The 19,385-nt window shown below is 41.3% G+C and overlaps 1 protein-coding gene across 6 annotated transcripts in view; it reads right to left on the reverse strand.

Moving 5' to 3' along the window:
• The window catches only part of LOC125451012 (paralemmin-2-like), a 438,977-nt gene that overhangs the window by 145,252 nt on the left and 274,340 nt on the right, over positions 1–19,385 (reverse strand). The window contains exon 1 of one of the 6 annotated variants that reach the window (XM_048527629.2): positions 6,905–7,219. The exons of the other annotated variants lie outside the window; for them this stretch is intronic. The gene's annotated coding sequence lies outside the window, so the exon portion shown is untranslated. Of the gene's footprint in view, positions 1–6,904; positions 7,220–19,385 lie in introns of those variants that run through there. 6 annotated transcript variants of the gene reach the window in all.

Genomic DNA, 19,385 nt, shown 5'->3' on the forward strand with positions numbered 1-19,385 from the left:
TGAAACCACTTTTGGCTTCTGCAAGTGTGATTGCAGGAACTTCTCAATGTTGCATTTCTTCAGCAAGCTGTCCTATAAGGTTCCAGAGACATCTACACATGACGAGGGACTTGACCACAGAGAAAATCAGAGGGGCAACTTTCAGAACATTTGATGCTTTATCCTGTCGTCTTCAACACTGGCCCACCTTCTGAAAACAACACTCTGGTGAATCTTTGCAAAAGAAATCCATCTTTTTTCTTATCCTCAAGAAAATGTTTCTGTTTTGGGGCTATTTAGATGGATAAGCATTTATACTTCTGTATTACGCACCATCTGTGTTAAGCAATTATTGTATCTTCGTTGAATACTGTTTGATAATAAACAAATAATTGCACATAATAAGAAACCTGGTTCATAGATTTCTTTTATTTAATACCTGATATAGAAAAGATACTTAACTGGCCACTGTGGTAACAGGGGAAATTATTTTTATTTGATGTTATGACCAGCGGAGTAGTGGTACTAGAAGAACAATCCTAATAGCAGTTGCAACAAAAGTATGTGACATACTGTTTCCACTAGGTTCCTGCCTCACAGGGCAGAGGAACAAAATACCAATATGAAAAGAAAATCTATTTGACCTCTTCGTCTCCAATCTAAAAATCACAGATACATCCGTTCAAGACATGTTGTTAGGAGCTACCAATGCAATGTCCTTGTGAAAAGGGGGTCTCATCTTCACATTGAGGATATTTTCCATCAACTTGTCTGGTGCTACCAACATTTTAAATGGGGTAGATTTCAAACAGATCTAGCAACTTCTGAGGCATTGTGGGATATCGGCAGAATTGTATTCAATCACCATCTGTAACCTCACGTCTCCCATTACCATCAGCCAAGGGGCCAAGCTTGATTCAATGAACTGTCTCAAAGAAAATGTTGGGAGCAATACCAGGCAAAATAAATGTGAGGCATTACACTTTAGAAAGCACATCAAGACCTTAGAGGGTGAGCCAATGACATTTACCAGAATGATGCTAGGGATGAAGGGCCTCAGTCATGTGGAAAGTTTGGGGAAACTGGGGCAGTTCTCCCAAAAACAGCAAAAGCTAAGAGTGATTTGTTTGGGGTGTTAATGGATTTGGTAGAGTAAATAAGAAGAAATCATCTTCACTGGAGTAGCATCAGTAACCAAAGGACGCAGAGCTAAAATGATTGGCAAAAGAGTAAGAGGTTACATAGGGAAAATTCTTCTAATGCAATGAACTGTTACAATCCAGAACACACTGTCTGAAGGTATAGTGGAAGCAAATTCAGCACTAACTTTCAAAAAGGAGTTGGATAATTACTTGAAGGGAAAAAAACATGCAGGAAAAAGTGTGGGGAATGGAATTAATCCAACTGTTCTACCAACAGGATTGGCATTGGCAGGTTGGGCAAACAGCCTCCCTTTATGCTGTGCATTCCTGACAATTTGCCCTTTTGTTGATTCCAATGAAAGTAGAGTTCAGAATAAGCAGCTGCTTACAGCTTGACTGCTCTATGTCACTGCCCATTCTTAAAATGACACACACTGTGTACCCAGGAATAGACATTAATGGATCTTTGTTGCAACTCATGATTTAGATTCAAACAACTAAGCGAATATGCCAGAATGAGTTAAAGTTTCAAGGAAGCTCAAGTCATCTCAACAAAACTGCCTCCAAGTATGTGGTTATGTACCACATACAATAACATGGTTTTAATCTCGGCATTAGTTATGGATTTTCACCTTCACATAAATCCTTAAGTAACATCTACTGTGTGATTTGTGAGATCAGTACTCACATGGGCCACAAGGACAAAAAGCAGCTGCATTTTGAAACTCCCTGATGTTTCTATTTGAGCAAAAAAAATTTGCATTTATTTTGAGCTTTTAACAACCTTGACATCCATAAGTCCTTTAGAGAAATAACGATTGTCACCTTGTCTGCAAAGTGACTCTGGCAATTTGTACACTGTGAAGTTAGACAAGCAGAAATGTGATAATCGCCAGATAATTGGCTTTTACTGATGTTAGTTGATGGATGGATATTTGACAGGAAATTTAGGGGACACTTTCCTGTTTTCCATTAAATGGGATCCTTTATGTCCACGTCAGATGAAAGACTTGATCTTAGTTTAATGTCGTCTCTAGGAAACAGCGCAGCATGTTTTCAGTCTTCTGACTTAGTGGCAAATTGCTAATCCTGATGCAATTTCAAAATTGGTATTTTTATAATGATTCCAGAGAAAACGAAACAAAATTAATAGAATATGAAATTAACTTATTGATTAACTGCCCCCTGCTCAAGCAATAATTCACAACTTGATGGAAATTGGAGCTTTCTTGTACCTTGGTCAAAGAGTCTTCATTTGTTGACCCATTATGCCAGCGCAATTTGGCTGTGAAATAATCACAGTCATTCCTAATTCTGTTCTCTCCTGACATATACACACAAATTTACCAACAGGATTTAACTAGATCAAGTAATGGTTGAGGGCACTTTAGCTTACTATCCTCCTTCCTCTGCTGGAACCTTGTCATCAAGAGTGGATTCTATCCTAAAGACCAGCAAACACAATCGGCTGAAGGAGGAATCTTTAGTTGGGGAGGCCTCATTTATTGTCTGCATAGATATCAGGTTAATTTCTCTTCCCCCAATTCACATCTATCATTTTTAATCAACTGTGTTAGCAATTGCAATTCCTTTCTAGGTTATTGCTCCATCAGCATAGATCATTCTCCATTTAAAAAAACAGATTTAATGACTTTGCAACTGAATGGTTTACTGAATTAATGCATGCACAAGTCAATTTCTGAATTAATTACCATAATTACTCTCCGTAATTTGAGGATTAGCTCACCTTAGAAATTTCAATGGGATTTTTTCTCATCAGGTTGTGTGACTCCAGCACAGGATTAACAGCAACCCTGATATCTGTCTGTCAATCGTATTTCCTGATGTTAAATTGAGCCTACAGCATAGAAACTGGCTATTTGTCTCAACATCTTCATGGCAATGTCCATGCTCCACACAAACCTCTACCCACTGTATGCCATTTAACCCTATCACGATCCGTCAATTTCTTGCTATTCACCAGTTAGTTGGGCTCAATGTGCTCTTTCTGTATTGCAAATTCAATGTAAATTAAAGTTAACAAGATGATTTGAAGAAACTTTTCAAAGAAAACTCCTGATGCGATTCTCAAAGCAAAATCTATTTAGCAGAAAGGTTAATGTAGATTTAAAAAAATATTTATGCATAGAAACTGAACTTTGCAAAGAGAAGGGGATGAGTCATGACCGGGAATGGCATGAGTGTATGAAGAGGCCATTAACAGAAATAATAGCAAATGAGCTTGCTCCTGTGGAAGATCCTTCTCTATATATTGTTCTACTACTATCTTATATTACAGCAGTCATGAAACACAAACTCTTCCAGCTGTTATGACCTCTTTTAATACATTCGTTCCTCCCCAATAAAGCTGAATACATACAAAAGCTAGAGTATCATATTAGAATAGGAGAGCCTACATTATTTACGGCTCATATAGAATCACAATTGTAAAGCCCTTCTTTTCATTTCTTCTGTGATTGAAACATGTCACAATGTGACCAGAAGTCGCAAGATCCTGAATTCGGTTTGGCTATGCTGATCCCATGTCAGAACTTCAACTTGGAGATCAATAAAGCACTAACAACGGTTTGCATTTATATAGCTCTTTACTATAGAAAAATGACACAGAAGCGTAATCAGACATTGGGATATAAGTGGGCCATTTCACCCCTTGAGCCTGTTGGATCATGGTCACTTGTATCTTAAATCCATCTGCCTGGCTTGTGTCTATAACTTTTAATATCCTGTTGGACAAAAATTAATCTCAGCGTTAACATTTTTAAATTGCCCCCTCCAGCCTCGATAGCTTCTGGGGAAAAGAATATTCCAGGTGTCCCACCAGCCCTTCTGAAGAAGGGCATCCTGTCAACCTCCTGAAAACCTGAGGTGGAATGTTAAGGGTATGGCCATTGTTCTAGATTCACTACTGGAGAAAATAATTTCTCCCGGCCTATTTTATTAAATCCTTTACTTATCTCAAACGTCTTAATTAAAATTGCCTCCACTTTTTATATTCAAAGGAACAAAACACACTCTATGCCACCCGGTCTCATTTTTTTAACTGTTTTGATTCTTGCATTTATCCCTTCTAAGGCTGACAAAATCTTTCTGAAGCTGAAAAGGTAATTTCTGAGTCAAAGGAAAACATATGTGGGGGAGGGTTACAAATAGATTGAACAAGAGGATTGTTTTTGAAGGAGGAGGATGTATGGAAATTTGACAATGCTGTCTCTCTCTCTCTCAATGCTCTCTCCTCCTTGCTGTTTCAATGATCCTCCCTCTTCAATTCAAGTGCCGCAATGGGACAATTCCATGACACCAGCCTATATATCACCCAGCTGACCATTCCTCATGTGTCATTCTCGCCAATGAACACCAGCAGGCTGTATGGCCACAGGAAGTGAACCTAAAGTTGTTCTCAGGGGTGGCATGGTGGCTCAGTGGTTAGCACTGCAGCCTCACAGCGCCCGGGACCCAGGTTCGATTCCAGCCTCAGGCAACTGTCTGTGTGGAGTTTGCACATTCTCCCAGTGTCTGTGTGGGTTTGCTCCGGGTGCTCTGGTTTCCTCCCATAGTCCAAAGATGTGCAGGCTAGGTGGATTGGCCATGCTAAGTTGCCCATAGTGTTCAGGGGTGTGTGGGTTATAGGGGGAGGGGTCTGGGTGGGATGCTTCAAGGGGCTGTGTGGACTTGCTGGGCCGAAAGGCCTGTTTCCACACCATAGGTAATGTAATGTAATCTAATCTAATCTCACCCCTTTGGGAATTGTAAGTCCATCCTGTCATCAATGGACTGCAATTAAGAGTGGTCAACAGGGTCTTGATACCAATTGTTCCATTGTTCTACTGCTCAGCTATGATCTGAGAATGTACAGAAAATGGGAATGGGTCTCGAGACCTGCCTACATGAATAGCTCAGTTACAGTGCTGACCACTGTAATCCAGCTTAATCTATGGAACCTCAAATGGGGTCCTGAATCAAAGAAGTTTGCCATTCTCTGGCACTTCTTAACACCTTACCACTGCTTTATCATGGACTATCATTACTGAACATAGACAATATACATCATCTTCAAAGGATGTAAAAAAATGAGTAGCCACAACTTTCTATTGGTTCCATAACTGATTGTCAGAGACTCAAGGCTGGATGCACAATAAAATCACTCCTGTAAAGTGCCTTGGGATGTTTTACCTTGTACGAAAAGGTGACAAAAAAAAGATACTGTTATTCTCCTTAGAACAGGGGAGGTAAAGGAGGCATTTAACAAAAAATATTTCAAATAACTTTATATTGTGTTTTAATTAAGTACTTAAGGGAAAACTGGCAGGTGAGGCAGCGACTAGAGGATACAGAATGAAGGTTATCGGCATAGATGCATGACAAATAAGGAGACAATTTCACACAGTGAAAATGCACTGCCTGAAAAGGTGATGGGGCCACATTCAACAGCAATTTCCAAAGCAGAACAGGAATTATACCGGAAAAGGAAAGAGTTGGAGAGTGGGTTTGGTTGGGTAGTTCTTTGAAAGAATAAGCAGCAAGATCTGAACAACATTCAGACTTTGCCAGCTTAGTTATAACAGCATTTGTTTACGAGAGAATCTAACCATCTCGCCTTGACATTCCATAGCATTAACACCACTGAATCCCCATTCATCAACATTCTGGAGGTTATCGTTGGCGATATATTGAACTGGATCAACCTTAAAAATATTGTGGCAACCGGAGCTGAGAATTCTGAAATGAGCAACTCCACCTACTGACTCCTCAAATCATGTAGATCATCTACAAGGCACAACTCAGGACTGCATTGGAATGCTCTCGACTGGCCTGAATGAGCGCTGCTCCAACATTACACCATTATCCAGAACAAAACAGTTTCTTCGTTGGCACACAGTCACAGGAGCACACACCATTTACAAGATGCTCTGCAATAACTCATCAAGGCTCCCCCAACAACATCTTCCAAACCCTGAACCCCTGCCATTTAGACAGGCAAGGGCAGCAAATAAATAGGAACTCCACTACTTTTAAGTTCCCCTCCAAGCCACAGAGCATTCTGAATTGGAGCTGTATCACTGTTATTTCTCTTTTTGTTGGGTCAAAATCCTAGAACTCCCTTCCAAATAACATTGAGGATGTACCACCCCAGGACTGCAGTGGTTTAAAAATGTGGCTCAAGAACAATCAGGGAGAAGCAATAAAATACTGGCTGGGCCAGTGACATCCACATTGAAGGACTGCATTGAATGGCATGGATGGGCTGAATGGACACCTTCTGTTGGCTGCGGTTCCATTAAATACATAGCGTGTGCACAAGGGCAAAACATCTTCAGGCAAATAACTGTCACTGATGCTGTATTAATTCTGTGAAATATCCACATTCTAAGCTCCAACGGAATGAAATTCCCCTGGGGACTCCAGACCCCTTGTAAAACATGTGTCTACTGTTATCGCCCTATCACTCATTCGCGGCATGTGCCCCACCACCCCCACTCCCCCCGCCAGGCAGTCCTCGACTCCTCCATTTTCACCTCCTGAATGATAAAAGGGAGGCGAGGTAGAGCCGGAGGGCAGCACTATACCGGACAGTCATTGCTAAATCCAAACGCTGCAGTGGCGGCTCCACCAGAAACCTAATCCGAAACCGCAGTGAAGGTTTTGGGGTGGAGAGTGCACTCTGCAGGCTGCGTTTCATTACACATTTTGTCTTCGGCAAAGCCCCTGCTTCTGAAGCAGTTAAGCTTCCTTAGGTGCCACCCCCTCCCCATCTAAACACTTACCTGACTCTGTCCGGCAACTTTTGCGCCCACAGTTCAGATCACGCAAAAGTGGGGCAGGTTACAGCGAAGTTTGTGGATGTCCAGGAGCGTTCTGTGGGCAGGTTCGGCTGAAACTGGTCACTCCACTTGTCCTATTTCCGATCCCGGTGTCTCTCACATTTCCTCTTTAAATAATAGATGAATTCCAGGCTGTGTCTGTGTGTGTGTGTGTGTGTGTGTGTGTGGCTTTCTTCTCTCTCGGCCTCTCAAGTAGCCTCCCAACGCACAGTAGTACGGATCGGAACAAGCGGAGGGGAACTGCCTCACACTGTCAATGCCGTCAGTTTGACTCAGAGCAGTACACCCACTTCAAACATCCCTCCCTCCTTTTGTCTGGAGTGCTGGGAACCAGTCAAAAACACAGGTCCAATCAAATCGGTGCCCAATTACTTTTTGGAAAAGCAAAATCATGACCTCGGAATTTGGAGTTAACCCCGTCTCTGTCCCTTTTCTGTTTAACTCTTCAGCAGATGAAGGATTCCTGTTCTCCTGTGTCCCCATCACAGTCAAGAAGTTTGCAGGGTATAACATGAAAGTTAACAGCCCAGAAATTGGCCTGTTTGCTTCCAAAAGAGACTCCTATCTCCTATCTATTACTTGCTGTGTGTCAACAACAACTTGTATTTTCATAGCACTTTTTAACTTAGGTAAAGGCACTTCACAGGGATGTTAATTTGATACCGACTCACTAAAGAAGATACTTGAGGCAAATGAACAAAAACCAGCTCAAAGAGTGAAATAAAAGGGGGCAGTGAGGTCAAAAGTTCTCCACATTTAGAGAGGGAACTCTAGAACTCAGGATCCAGGTAAATGAGGACCAGCAACTGTGCAGCAAATATGGTGGCTCAGTGGCTTGCTGCTGCCTCACAGTGAAAGGGATCTGGGTTCAATTCCACCCTCTGGTGACTGACTGTGTGGAGTTTGCACATTCTCTCTATGTCTGCATGGGTTCCTCCCACAGTCCAAAGATGTGCAGGCTTTTTGGATTAACCGTGGGGAATGCAAGGTTACAGAGATGCTCTTTGGTGTGAACTTGATCCACTGAGTGGCCTGCTTCCACACTGTGGTGACGCTATGAGATACAATTGAGGATAGCAGGAGGCCTAAGTTAAGTGAGAGTAGATATTTTGAGAGATTACTGAAATAGGGAGGAGTGAGGCACTTGAAATCAAGGATATGAATTTTTAAATTGAGGTATTGCTGACATGCTCCCACATCCTTTCATCTAGCTTCCCTTTAAAGCTTCAATGCCATTTCCAGTTGCCTTTGAGAAGGTTGGGTTGAGCTGCCTTCTTTAACTGCTGCTGTCCATGTGCTGTAGGTTGACCCTCAGTGCTATTAGGGAGGGAATTCCACCATTTTGGCCCAGTGACAGTGAAGAAATGGCAATATGTTTCCAAATCAGGATGGTGAGTGGCTTGGAGGGGAAATTGAAAGTGGTGGTGTTCACATGTATCTGCTCCCATTATCTGGTAGACGGAATTGGTCATGGATTTGGGAGGAGCTGTCCAAGGACCTTTGGTGAATTTCTGCAGTACATTTTGTGGATAACACACACTGCTACTCCTGAATACTGATGGTGGAGTAACTGAATGTTTGTGGATGTGGTGTCAATCAATGTTGAGTGTTGTTGGAGCTGCAGTTGTCTGGGCAAGTGGAAAGTATTCCATTAAACTCCTGACATGACTTGTAGAGGCTGACAGACATTAGGGAGACTGGAGGTGAGTTACTTGATATTGTATTCTTAGCCTCAGATCTGCCCTTGTAGCAGAATGTATATGGTTGCCAGTTCAGTTTCTAGTCTGTGGGAACCCCTCAGGATGTTGACAGTGGGAGATACAGCAATGCCATTGAATGTAAATATATTTGAATGTTAATATTTCAGTTTAATGAACTGGCCATATTTTGCTCTGATGAATAATTAATGTAGCAATGAAAAGAAGAAATGAGGTGTTTGTAAATGTTTTTCAAGGGATCTTCCTGTGCCCAATGCCCCTGAAAGCCAATGGTTATCATTAATTCCTTGGTTGATGAGATGAATTAAATGCCTTAAAGTGCTGCATTTAGATGTGTTGAGTTTATTTTGACACCTTCTTCACAGTAGGATACTGAGGTTTGTACTCAATTCCCGATCTTATTCAAAACTCCAATCTTCCTTTTCCTGGCAGGAATAGGAGGTGACTATTTAGCCTTTAGACCTATTCCACCATTCAATTAGAACATGGCTGACCCGTACCTTAATTCTATTTAATCTCTTTGATTCATAATCATCAATAACCATTCATAGCAAAGAAAACACTGTTGATCATGGTTTTGAAATCTTCAGTTCAGGCTCACCCCAAACCACAATAACTTTTCAGGGAAAAGGATTTCTGATTTCCAAGACCATCCTTGCTTCTTTTTTTACCTTTTGTGTGTTATTTATCCGAACTTTCTTCTCTCAACTCTTCAAGGCTCGATTTTGCAATGTTTAATGCAATTCCTCTTTCTAGGGTTGGGCAGCTGCTGTGTTGAAATCAAAGCTCACCTTGGTGCCATCAGAGTTGCAGCTTGCTATAGTCCAGATTCAATCTGTCATCCTTCCAGAGAAATTCTAAAGCTTACCAATTGCAGAAACCATTTACTTCTTAAATCGTTCCAAGGTCTTCAGTTGCCCAATCTAACCTGGAAGCTACTGTTCTGCATGGATCCTGCTTGCTGTGAAAGAAAGACTTTCTGACAACACTGCAAGATTTCTCTTTTTGAATAACTTGCCTCAGAACACATCAGCTTTAATTGTTTCCTCCATTCTTTGACTGAATGTTAATGTTGATCATTCTGTGGTTGCTCAGCTACAACCTTTCTATGCATTTTCAGTTTGCAGATTAATATCAGGTTAAGATGAAAGTTGCTGGTATAGACTACATAATGTGGAAACAGGTCATTCATTCCAAGCTGTCTAGACATGTACTTACGGTCCCCATAAGAATTCTCTCATTCCATTTCACCCAATCCTGTCCACATGACCATTTATTGCTTTCACCTTCAGGAGCTTATCTAGCTTTTATTTCAATACATCTCTGCCCTGTTGCTTCTCATCGCTTCCTTGACAGATGTGTCGTGAAACAGCCACATATTACATTTAACAGCATTTGCCTTGGGGCCTAATAAATACTAACATTGCTGTTCAGACTAAAACAGTAGCCACTGTGAGAGGAAGTAAATTAAGTTACAACAGTAGCATTCAAGTTGTTCTGCTTGACAATGAGATCTTGAAGAAAATAGGATCTAAGTGGAGCACAAAGGCTGGGTTTATGAACCTATATCAAACACTCACTTGGTCCCAGCTGAAATACTGTGTGCATTCTGGGCAATTTAGGCAAGTCATGAAGGCTTTAGAGAGGATACAGATGTGGCTACCAGAACAAATCCAGTGATTAGCGACTATGAGAGAAACTGGAGAAGCTATGATTGTTCTCCTCAGAGTAGTTAGGAGCAGATTGGATAGCATTTGTTTAAAATTAAGAAAAGTTTAGAAAGAGCAAATAAAAGAAATTGTTCTCAATCATTGAAAAATTGGCAGAAAGAAAGGATACAGATTTAAGATGACGGGCAAAACAGTCAGAGATGATGTGAAACTAAACTTTGTAACACAAGTGGTTAGAATGTTTAACGTGCTGCTTAATAAGGTGGTGTTAATAGTATCCTTCAAAGGTGATTTGGATTGACAGTTGAAGGACAAAAAAAATAGAATTAGCTGTCAAAAGAACAGACATGAGACTAACTTTGCCTTTTGAAAAATGTTGTGCAGACTTGATCAGCCAAGTAGCCTCGTTTTGTGCTGCACTGTTAAATAATTCCTTTATAGTTTGTGTGCAGCTTCCATGTGATTCTACAGGATATGGATGGTTCCAATGTTATTCGACCAATTACAGTCCAAGTATAATTCTGACATTTGTGTTCAGCTCAAATTTTATTGTATGCATTACGTAGTGCTTTCATTTTATAGAATACTGGTTCTGATGTTCTTCATGTGCAATTTTACTTTCACTCCCCCCAATTTGTACACAATTCTAATTTGATCAGTCATCCATGGAAGCCTCAGTCTATCCATCTGTTTTGGTGTTATCTCTTTTGAACTCTCCATCAGACTGCCTACAGGTCTACTTTCATTTAGGATAAGTCTGATGCTTGTCTTGCTGACAGCTATTTCTAAAGCTGTTATGCTGCTGGGCCAATGTTTCCAACATTGCTACCTAAAGAATAGGCTGTGGGTGTCAGCAACCAGCTGACACATGAATATTTCAGAGGAAATCAGTAGTCTTTTTGGCAGGAAAGGAATGAATAAATAATATTAATTTCATTTTAGCATGTGATGCACTCAGTATGTGACAGTGTCAATTAACTTCAACTGAATTGAGATTAATGCTTATGCTTTCAAGTTATTGACAGTGCTACTTAAAAGTACAAAATGTTCTCAAACTTTCAGTAAAAAGACTGCCTAATTTGTAAACCCAAGTACTTCTATTTCAGTCGCTTGATAATACAGAACTGGAATATTGCTGAAATGTTTCATCTAGTGACAAATGCAAATTTGTCAAATCTCACATGCCAAATGTGAATGTCAAATTTCTAAAGATTACAACAACTTATGTTACTGGATAAAAGATCATTGACTTGGTAACTCAACTTGGGTTGTAACACTGTCATGGAGAACATCCTGGAGCTGTACGCTCCCCAAGCGCACAAATAATTCAAAAAAAGGCCCAAGGCTTGAACATATTCCTTTGGTTGACAGAGAATGCGTCCTGTGTACAAATACATGTCCTTTCTAGCAACAGTAAATTTGGTACGAGTTTCACTATTTGTAGTAGCAAATTTGAATTTATATTGTATCATTCATAACTGCAAAACATCCAAAAGACTTTACAGCTGATTAAATATTTTTGAAATTAAGTCTTTTGGATAGTTTGTCAGGCTGAAACGAGTCCTTGCGCCATTCTTTCACCATATTCATTTTAATGACCTACCACATCCCTATGACATCCCTAATATCTAATTTCCACCCCATCTTAGAGTCATTCAGCGAGGAATCAGACCCTTTGGTTCATCCAGTCCATGCTGAACATAATCCCAAAGTCAACAAGCCCCACCTATTTGCTCCTGGCCCATACCCCTCCAAACATTTCTTATTCATTGGCTTATTCAAATGTCTTTTAAACTACCACTTCTTCAGGATCTTACCAGATATTATTCCCAGAATTATTACCAGTCAGCAGATCACAGAATCATCGAATCCCTACAGCATGGAAGCTGGCCATTTGGCCTATTGAATCCACACTCTAACTTGTGAGTAGCTCACCTCCTAATTCCCCAAAGCCTGTCCACCATCTTCAAGGCACAAGTCAGGAGTGTGATGAAATACTCCCCACTTGTCTGGATATGTGCAGCTCCAACAACACTCAAGAAGCTTGGCATCATCCAGGAGAAAGCAACTGTTTGATTGGCACTGCATCCACAAGCATCCACTCACTCCACCACCGACGCTCAGTAACAGCAGTGTGTACTATCTACAAGATACACTGCAGAAATTCACCAAAGATCTTCAGACACTATCTCCCAAACCCAAGGCCACTTCCATCTAGAAGGACAAAGGCATCACATACATGAGAACACCACCGTCTCTAAGTTCCCCTCCAAGCCACTCACCATGCTGACTTGGAAATATATTGCCATTCCCTCACTGTCGCTGGGTTAAAATCCTGGAATTTTCTCTCTAATGGCACTGTGGGTTAACTGACAGCAGGTGCACTGCCATGTTCAAGAAGGCTGCTCACCACCACCTTCTCAAGGCCAATGAGGGATGGGCAACAAATGCTGGCAAAACCCACATCCCACAAAATGAATAAATTTTAAAAAAGGGTTCTCAAAAGAGCACCCTAGCCTGGAATCTTTACTGAAGCTGAGAGGAATTGTTCAGCCCGGTATTAAGCATCAGTCTTTATCACTCATTGGGCATATGCTGGGGCAAACTGAGCCCTGAGAGCTATAACTGCCCTAGCTCACGGGTTACCTCGTATGCCTGATAGCAAAATGACATTCAACCCAACTGTTTTATTCCCCTCATGATCTGCTGCCATGGAAACGGCCAACTATTGCTTCTGGTGTTTCTTTACTGCGTTGCTGTCATCAGTTTGATCTACCTTGCTGAAGGTTTCCAAGACAACATTTTCCAGTTCTTGTTCCAAGATTAATGAATTGAGTTTTGCAATTCCTGCCTTGCTCAACTGCACAGCAGGGCTGAAGGGCTAAATGGCCGACTCCAGCACCTTTTTATGTAATTACGAGCAGTAACCAAACACTTGGCTATAGGTGGATGTCTTAAGAATGTGATAGGATGCTATAAAAATACAAATTACTTTATTCTAATTGTTCACAAATTTAGAGGTTATTATATACCGCCTACTATAAACGAGTTTCAGGATAGACAGCCACCAACAGGAATTGCAGTGCTTACTTATTGTGTCCCTTCTCTACTGATGTATTAGCACTGACTAATTTAATTGCTGGCCATCTCTGAAAGTTAACTTTCTGTGATTGGACATATAAGGACAACCAGTTCACTCTGAATCCTAACATTTTCCAGTCTCTCACCATTCAAAAACGGTTCTGTATTCTTTTTTATTTTTCCTACCAAAATGGATAACTGCACCTATCCTTACATTTCATACGAAACGTGAAGGTGTCAAATGTTGACAGTTTTTGCTGCTGTGACTTCTTTTTAAAAAGATTGGGACTTCTTTGAAAAAGGTACTGTATAAGTGTAACTGTGGTCAGTACATCAGCAATTGGTAATTTGTGCACAGCAAGATCCCAACAGCAATAAATGATTGATCATAAAATGGGTAGAGAGCACTCCAGTTTCCAGCAGGAGCATTAATGTTTACCTAAGCCACCTTGTTATAACAATGATTGACTAAGGAGTGTAGTCAAATGTCGAATGAGTACAAAGTGACTTTAACACTGATTTTATCTTGTAGCTAGCAAAGAGATGAGGTCTGAGCTTGGGCTGATCAGCTTTTTGTGTTGATTGGCAAAGTGGTCCAGACATGAACAGGACATTGCTGATATGGAGTAATGGCATTTTAAAGTCAAAAGTCCAAGTTTATGGATGTTATGCCTTAAGTCAAATCCCTGCATACAAGCACCCAGATATTGTTCCCTTCCTGTATTGCTTATTGTAGGGGCATCAGGCAATCCTGTTGTAGTGTCAGGAATCCTGCATGCAGGCTGGAGAACAGCGTTACCCCTTTACAAAAGGCCACAAGTCAATCAGGCTCTCCCTGGGAGGTTGGCAGCACAACTTGGGAGGCTGTGGCTGCTACTAGAAGGACATGCTGAATGTCCTGGGATTGTGCAGTGTAAATTCATGGGCTAGCAGGTTCATGGGATAGGATGTTATGACAAATGGGGAGCAGTGGGTTTGGAACTACGGGCAGGGGACAGACTCTTAAGCAGGCACTGCATGCCTTAGATCAAGGGATGCCTCAAACATCACACGCTCCAGCCATGAACCCTGGATTGGTGATAAGAAGAGGCAGCACTGTTTCAGCTGCTGCACATGGCCACATGGCCAAAGGTCCACTTTCATCTAGGTTATTCACTGCAGCAGCAGGATGAGGCCCTAACAGGGTCATCTATTGGCCTCATCAGGGCACCAGTAGGTGGCAGAGTTGGATGGTTGATAGGACGGTATGGTGGTTCAGTGGTTAGTACTGCAGCCTCACAGTGCCAAGGGACCCAGGTTCGATTCCAGCCTTAGGTAACTGTCTGTGCAGAGTTTGCACATTCTCCCTATGTCTGCGTGGGTTTTCTCCAGGTGCTCCAGTTTCCTCCCACAGTCCAAAGAATTGCAGACTAGGTGGATTGGCCATGTTAAATTGCCCGTAGTGTTCCGGGGTATGTGGGTTATACGGGATGGGTCTGGGTGGGATGCCCCTAGGGGCGGTGTGGACTTGTTGGACCGAAGGGCCTATTTCCACACAGTAGGGAATCTAGTCATGGGCTATCCCACCCAGAACATTATTCTGGCAGGGATGGGAAAACGTTGCAGTGTGTCACCATCTCACCTAATGAAATGGCCTTCCTCCCTCCAAGCTTATCATTAGAGAGAGCACAAGAATCCAGCAAGTGGATCATACACCCCAAAAAGAGGCCATTTGGCCCAGAGCGCTCTTTGAAAGAGGTAGCTAGCTGTCCCAGTTATCTGTTCATTGCTGCATTTTCTTTTTCCTTTCCGAGGACATTTCCAATTTCCTTGTGCCAGTTATGGTTAAGTTTGCTTCCACCATCATTTTCAGGCAGTGTTTTCCAGATTGTGACAGTTCACTGAGTAAAAATGTTATCTCGACTGTAATCCTGCTTTGATCCATGACATAAAGTTAGTCACACATGGGATCGAGAAGATGAGGAGAAGTGTTGAACTCAAAGGATGGCAAATACTGCGATGGTGCAGGGTATAGTTAATCCATGGCTGGTGAAATATTTGTTTTGTGTATCTAAGCCACATCAAACTCTCAATCTCACAAAAACTGATTACACCAGAAGACCATTTAAACACTCCCACTTATCTCCTCCAGGGAGGAGGAGTGGGACGTGTGGGGGTTGGGGCATTGCTCCAAGGCACTCAATGCTTGAATGAGGGTCTGGCCATTAGGAATGAGGATGTCACTGAGAGCGAGCATAACATCTCATTACTTCTATGCTTGTAATGTACTGCACATGTCTGGTCCCTGAACTTTTAATGAAACAATTCCTAATTGTGTTCTGACTGCAACCTGACCCTGTGGAAATCAAACATTGAACAGCGATCACCAAACACAATTCACTTCAAAAAATAAAAAGTGGAACTCAAACTATGGTCACAATCGTCACAAAATAAATCAAGAATGGCTTCGGTAGTGGTTATGTTCCAGCTTTCCCAGCAAGTTTATGGCAGGTTGTACTTAGATTTTAATCCTAAAGTTGCTGAAAACAATATTCTGCTAATTAGTATTGTTTCCTGCATAAAAGCTTGCAAATGGCTATCAGTAAGCAAGGGTATTATATGTAATACCCCTCTAATGATACATATAAAATCTATGCAGGCTATTTAAGTGTTATGGAACCAATTTCAAGTAAATGGAGTTGATGTGCTGATCAACAATGATATAAGTGAATGACAGAATAGGTTTGAGAGACTGAATGACCTTCTTTGGGTGGCACAGTGGCACAGTGGCACAGTATTTAGCACTGCTGCCTTACAGCACCAGGGACACAGGTTCGATTCCATTTGTTCGATTCCCAAGATGTGAGGGTTAGGTGGACTGGCCACGCTAAATTACCGATGTGACGAGGCATTGCAGGCTACGTGGATTAGCCATGGGAAATGTAAGGTTGGGGGGTCAGGTCTGGGTGGGATGCTTTTTGGACGGTTGGTATGGGCCAAATGGCCTGCTTTCACGCTACAGAGATTCAATGATTCTTGTCTTTCTATGTTACCAAAGCTGGAGAATCCCTGCCATAGGTTTAGCTATATCCACAGCCATTCACGTAAGCCATGATTCAATAGCCGAAATGTCTCTAAACACATTGAAGAATAAAATCCAGCTTTGTAATCTTTTACTTGCATTTTTAAAGAAATTAATTCCAAATTTAGACTACGTTTAAGGTAGCATTTTAGGCCATTTAGGACTGAGGTGAGAAATTTCTTTAGTCAGAAAATGGTGAACCTACGGAATTCTCTGCCAGAGAAAGCAGTTGAGGCTAAAACAATTTAATGTTTTCAAGAAGGAATTAGGTACAATTCTTAGGGCTAAAAGGATTAAAAGGTATTGGGAGAAAGCAGAAACAGAGTACTGAGGTGGACAATGAAACGTGAGGCTGGATGAACACAGCAGGCCCAGCAGCATCTCAGGAGCACAAGAGATGCTGCTGGGCCTGCTGTGTTCATCCAGCCTCACATTTCATTATCTTGGATTCTCCAGCATCTGCAGTTCCCATTATTACTGAGTTGGACAATCAGCCATAATAATTTTGAATGGTGGACCAGGCTTGAAGGGATGAACAGCCTACTCCTCCTCTTATCTTCTATGTTTCTATGTGCAAGTGAAATTATTTAAGGATTTCAGGATAGATGGGGCAAGGGGAAGTGCGGGCTAGACCGCAATATAGTGACTGTACCATTTGAAAGGACCGGGATAACAGGAGCAAGGAAACACTATTCCCACAACTTCCTCATCAAGATACATACCATTGGTTTTTAAAAATACTGCGTGCTTTCATCATTGTTGGATGAAAATCCTGAAACTCCTGTCCTAGTGGCACAGCTGGAGCACTTACGCGACAGTGACAGCAGTTGTTCAAGGCATGGCTCACCATCACCTTCTCTATCACCAGCAGACACGGTGAATAATGGTGACGCAGCTGGCATAACCCACATCCAAGAATGAATTTTAAAAAATTAACTATTAGCCACACAACATTTCTACCACGATCATGACTGCAGGAATAATTAATGTTTCAATAAGAGATCAAATTTGACAGACAGGGAAATAGACATTTGATTAAAAATACAGATTTCTTTTTATTCCACTCCCAGAGTAATCGTAGGTCAATGACTATCAGGTATGTTCAAATCCATCGTATGGTCTGAGTACAATCAAATTTATTCGAAAGATAATTCAAACTGACCTATTTAATGCAGGATCAGTGGTGCATGTTGGTATTTTTAATGTCCCAGTGGCTTCCTCTTGCCGATCTCAAATACATTGGGTTTTCACATTTTGCTTGAAATCTATTAGTTGCTATCTTCTTCAAAGATTAAAAAAAAGCTGAGCTGTGAGATGGCTGCAAGGATAATCTGCTTCTTCACTCGTCAGCTGGCAGCCTTGGAGCAGTTCTATGATTTGTTACCAATCAGCCACACCAGATGTTGCCGAATGAGTCTGCAAATGGGTTATGATTGAACTAAAGTTGAATTGGGATATGTTTTGTTCAGTGCTCCAAATCGATTCCTTCGTCACCATATAAATTTATTAAAAGATGGGATTAAAGAGTCCGATAGATCCACTGGAAAAGAACCTGATATAAGGTGGGCTGACAATCAGGTAGCCTCCTTGAACAGAGGTTTAGAATGAAACAACACATAGGGAGGCCATTTGGTCCATTGTGCCTGTCCCACTCTCAGAAATACCAGTCAAATTAATGTCATTTCCCTACTCTTTCTAAGTATTCCTGTCAAAGTTTCCTTTTTAGGTAGACAAATTTTTGAAAGTTATTGTTGAATCTATTGCTACCATTCTTTCAGACTGCACATTTTAGAGTGAAAAAAAGTCTGCTCATGTTCCCTTGACTCTCTCTTCCAGACCCCACCTCAGCACATAAGCACACACTACACTATTTGTGAATTATCTTAAATCTGTGGCCTCTGGTTACCAATCTGCCTGCTGATGGAAGCCGTTTTGCCATTTACCTTCTCAGTCAACAATTCCTCATATTTCTAAATCTCACCTTAATTTTCTCTGCTGCAATGTTTCAAGAGGAAAACATTTTGAATTCATCAGTTGGTTGGAGTGACAGATTTGCTTTGTGTTCTATCCAGGTCTGGTCTTTATTAGAATGATAAAGAGCTGGAGAAATTCAGCAGGTCACGCAGCACATTTCAGGTCATTGACCTTTCACGGGAACTGAATAAAAATTTTAAAAGGTTTTTATGTAGCATTTTATTATGTAGCAATTCTCTGATTTGGACACCTTTGTTTCTTCGTTACATCTATTGCCAAACTGCTTGGCTGTTGCGTCATGAAATCTTTTATTTGTTAAACTCCAATGGCTGGCCCCAATTCTATCACAGGCCTTTTCTTTTTGCTTCTCCTTCCCCTTCCTGTGATTTAAAAACCCTTATATTTCTACCTTTCTTCAGTTCTGATGAATGGTCATCGGCCTGAAATATTGGACAAGATATTCACTGAGTCCGGTTGTATTGGGAGATCTTTGAACATAGCGAGTGGGACCCAATTCCAGGATTCCCAATGCATTTTCCAGACTTTCTTATTTTTCACCAGGATTTTTCAGGGCATAGGTGTCTCAGGCCATGGGTCCACACCCATATCTCTATCTGGTGGGCACAATTGCATAGTCTACACCTCCATAACTTTTTTCAGGGAAGCATCATGAAGTAAAATTTGGATGGGGGATCCTATTGAATGGTAAGTTCAAAAGGTTCTCCTCACACTCTATGACCCCCACCCCCCATGCTCCTAATGCTAAAGTATCCACTGCCTCCCATATCTGAGCCTAAAATATACTAACTCTGTGGGTCCTCATATGCTCATGTCAAGGTATGGTATTTCTACCTAATCACTCATTAAAAATTATGTAGAAATAATGGATATTACAGTGACAGGAGTGTAAAGAAAAGGCT

Source organism: Stegostoma tigrinum, chromosome 3, assembly GCF_030684315.1.
Source record: "Stegostoma tigrinum isolate sSteTig4 chromosome 3, sSteTig4.hap1, whole genome shotgun sequence".
Lineage (NCBI taxonomy): Eukaryota > Metazoa > Chordata > Chondrichthyes > Orectolobiformes > Stegostomatidae > Stegostoma > Stegostoma tigrinum.